The sequence below is a fragment of the Squalius cephalus genome (genome assembly GCF_949319135.1).
Source record: "Squalius cephalus genome assembly, chromosome: 16".
Lineage (NCBI taxonomy): Eukaryota > Metazoa > Chordata > Actinopteri > Cypriniformes > Leuciscidae > Squalius > Squalius cephalus.
Window position 1 is genome coordinate 28,879,525 of NC_137137.1, and position 4,742 is coordinate 28,884,266.

Here is a 4,742-nt window from a genome sequence, read left to right on the forward strand (position 1 = left end):
TTAAGTATGGTTTTGTATCATTTTAGGTCTGTCTGTATTTTTGTTTATTGTCTATTTTATATGGTATCAATGCTTTGTTTAAGTGATTGTATCATGCCATGCAGCTTTTGCTATTTAAGTTAGCATTTTTTAAATGTACAATTAAAGGAAAGTTATTTAATGCCAGTTACTTATTTAGAGAATGCACCTACCCTAAAATAGCGCATTTTGTTTATATAAAACATCACATTGACCTATATATCAAAGCCTGGATCATATTAAAACATGAGAAACCTAAATAAAAAGAATATCATTACAGAACATTTGCCGTCAATAGGTGAACCCACCTGCATTTGTATGGTCAGCTGGTCAAAATAATGGTAATAATGGGTTCTGTTGCTTTATAGGCTTGAAGAATAGTTGATCAGAACCAAAGAATTCTGTGTCCTTTTGGCATAGTTAGGAGTTTTTATGTTGCACCTAAATGTGGCCTTGAATCTGGGCCTTAACTCATGGTCTCAGGCTGGACCACAGTCTATTTCTACCGTACTGAAGTTGATCATTACCTCAACCACTAATCTGCACGGTATCTTCATTACAGATAATTTTCAAGAATTGCATGGTTCTGAACGGCTGCTTAGCCACTGTACAGCGTGGCTCTGTCTTTGAAATGTATGCCTTTTCTCCATTTCAACTCAATTAAAATGAACTTTTTCTTGGACTAAGAGATCTGGGGCTTAGTGGGTCGTCTTGACTACGTGTGTGTAGTTTCAGTCTACTTCTTTAAAGATGTAGGTTCATGACAAATATGCACAGAAATCTGTTAGAAGACAAAAATGGTGTTTTAATACGAGAACAACTTTTAGTGGAAATTTGTGCAATAAGCTAAATGTACAATGCTGCCTGTGTGTGTTTCTTTCACACTCCAGTCTAAAGCCTCTGGCAAGACACAGGTTAGTCTTCCACCTTACAGTTGAAGATGTTCACAACCATGAGCACAATACTTGCTAAAATCAGTGTAGCACCAGAATGACGCTTACATTTCTCAATATTAGAACTATCTAAACTGGACTGTAGAGGACTGCTAAAGTGTTGGGCAGCACTAAATCTAAAGGTAACAATATTTCAATAATCAACTTTCGACATTCTTAGTACACGACAACTAACAGTAATTAAAGTACTAGTAGATTGTCTGCTTTATATCGGCTAACACTATTTTGATGGTCCCACAACAGACAAGTACAAGTACATGTCAAATTATTCTACTAACCCTAAAATAACAGTCTAATACTCTGAGAGTTAGTTGACATGTAATAAGAATTAGTTGACGTATATGGTTGCAAAGTTATAGTTAGTAGAATGTCTAAATGGGACTATCGCGGCCAACTTAAACATAATTAAAATGAATGATTTATTAACATCTTAAAATCTACCATAAAAGTTCAATGAATACAAATCCTGAAAAAAACCTGCAGTAAGACACTTTGAAAGCCTATTTGGAAAATGCTGTGAATCATACCAGCTATTCATTCCTTTTGTTTCCCCATGGAAACAAGTTCATTCACATTGCTAAACTGCATTCAGATCCGCAGTGGATGCAAATAAAAGGCAGCACAGCCATGTTTCAAGAACAAACAAATCTTCAAGAGGTCATACACATTTCCTCCCGAAGTTCCTCCCCAATTTATTGTATGACCGTTTTCCACCCTCTCTCTTTACTGAAACTCGCTGCCTCCTGTAACTTTAGGACTCTATATGTAAATAAGCTCTGATCAGTTCCCTTTCGAGGTAGGTCTCGCGACATTGCGTCACTATCTGACGCTTTGGGGAAACTCCTTTCACCGTAAATACTGAAGCCTGACTGAACCGTGCTATTGCAATTGCAATAGCCAATGCCGCAGAATCTTTCTCCTTCACTTTGAAGCCTACTTTGCTGTGGACCCAAGTAGACGACGCAGAAGCAGCGATCCCCTCCTGCGATCCGGCAAGATGTTTCTGCAAGGAATGTGCCGCATACGTGGCGGGCCCATCGAGCTCCCGGACAAGCACGACACGTGACCTAAAGTACACTTACTTTCCCATCCAAAGAGCTCCTCATTACGGCGCTTTCTGAGAGTTGAAACTCCTGCCATTTGTGCTGGCTCTGGCCCCATGCACGTTCACAAAGTGTGTGAATGCAGTGCTTTCCCCCTTGAGACTTGGATGCACATTTCAAATTATCTCGATGACTGGCTTATCATTGCTCGGTCCCGCGATGTGCTGGCTTTCTATATATGTCCTAAATTAATAAATATATTGAATCGCACAACCTGGTGTTCTGCATTGGTATTTTCACGAGGCTCCAGCTGTTGGCTGCCTGCCTCCCAAAGTGCGGGACATTGTCATTTTTACCTTTGTTGTGCTTATGTATTATGCGTTTATGGGCTGTGTTTAGTCAGTGATCAGCTCGTCTGAGCTGATCGTGTGTTATGAATGCACCAATGTGTTATTGTTGCTTATTCTCCTCTCATTGCATTGCACTGGTCTAACGCCGTGGCTTCAACCCTGTGCTGTCTTGGCTGATTGCGAACTGACTGGTTGAGTGTCTCCACTAGGTCCGGTGACCAACCTAAGGAGCGCTCGGCACTCTTCTACCTGCTTATGCCACACCTGCTACACGAGGCATGTTTTTATCTCTTTCCAGTTTCAACTCTTTTTTTTTTTTTTTAGATTTGGGGACTGTGTCGTTTTTAAACGGCAGGAATTTTATATGTCTCGGGTTACTTTATGTAACCCTGGTTCCCTGAGAGAGTAGACAACAAGACATTGTGTAAGTTGCCGTGTAAAATCTCCTCAGTGTCTTTGCATGTATGCTCTCTCTCGTAGAAAGATTCTGAGGCAATAGCGCTCAGCACAGAGCTATACAGCGGTTGACTCCGCCCCTCGCTCGAGTGCGCCATTGGCTTTTGCAGTTGCAGTAGTGCGATTCAAACAGGCTTCAGTATTTTCTGTGAAAGGAGTTTCCCCAAAGCGTCAGCTAGTGACGCAATGTCTCGTTCCATACTCTCAGGGAACCATGGTTATGGTGAGTAACCCGAGACGTTAACCTCTTTGCATGGAAATAATTGCGGTAGGAAATATTAACAGATTGACAGTGACATCACAAACATGAAAAATACAGAACAAATCAGTTTTGCAGTTAAAGGTTTAGTTCAACCTAAATTGTCTCAATTACTCCCCCTCATGTTATTCCAAACCCACATGACTTTCGTTCATCTTCGGAACACACATTTAGATATTTGAATGAAATCTGAGAGATTTCTGTCCCTCCACTGACAGTCATCACAATCATTTTGATGCTTCAAAAAGTTCATAGAAATCGTAAAACTAATCCATATGAATTGAGCAGTTTAGTCCAAATTTCCTGAAGAGACACGATCGCTTTAATGATGATCAGAGTGAATTTAGGCTTTTATTACATATAAACATTCAGCAACTTACACATCAGTTATGCTAAACGGAATCTCAATCATGCTTGCTTGACGTGCGAGAACCAATGAGGTTTGTCCGTATGTAGGGTGACCATACGTCCTGTTTAACCAGGACATGTCTGGCCAGGATTTCGAGATCGCCCAAAATGCCCGGGATTCGGCTTTTGCTTTCTACAGTCACCATTCATTATGTTTACATTATTTGACACTGACACGTACGTGCCAGCTTTGCAGGTCATGCATTCTGCTTCACACGGATCCCGATCGAGACGAAAATACAGGAATTTTCTTAGCAATGCTAAAACGCACATCAACCGATCACTTGTTTAGCGTTCATGTAAACACTACATTCAGATTCACCAATCGGAAATTAATTCAGTCCTATTGAATCATGTAAACAAAATGAATGGCGACGAGAAAGCAAAAGCTGAATCCCGGATATTTTGGGCGATCTCGAAATCCCGGCCGGACATGTCCTGGAAAAAGAGGACGTATGGTCACCCTACCTTATGCATCAAGCACATATGGTTGAGATTATGTTTGTTGATCTTAAATGTGAATAAAAGCCTAAATTCAATCTGTTCATCATATAAATGAATAGTCTCTTTAGAAAATTTTGACTAAACTGCTTGAATCATATGGATTAGTTTCACAATCTCTTTATTGACTTTTTGAAGAGTCAAACTGGTAGTTGCATGGACTGTCAATGGAGGGACAGAAATCTCAGGTTTTATTTAAAATATCTTCATTTGTGTTTCGAAAATGAACAAAAATCTTACAGGTTTGGAACGACATGAGAGTGAGTAATTAATGAAATTTTGTTAATTTTTGGGTGAACTAACCCTTTAAGTTTTAATAAATGGACTGGGTGGACAGAAGAACTGACCATCTAAATAAAGTCAGAATATAATATCTTGCTCCACCTGTGACATTCCTTCCCAGCTGACATCACTAGCCAGACAGACTTCACTGACAGTTATTGAACTGAATTGAAACACTGAATAAAGCTGAGCTGAATGATGACACTATTACCTTCTGTAGAGCTGCTTTACATGAATTTGACAAACATTAACACTTATTTTCTGTATTATATAAAGCGCCATATAAATAAATGTGACGACTCACCTTTCACGATCCAATCAATTCCTGATAGAATAAAATCAAGCCCCACCCTTTTTCCTCATTAAATATTTTGAGTCCCTTGGAAATACAGTACATCATATACCAGAAAGCTTGAAATGAAAAGAATACACTACTTCAATTAAAACAGCATACAAGTCAGATGGCCACAAC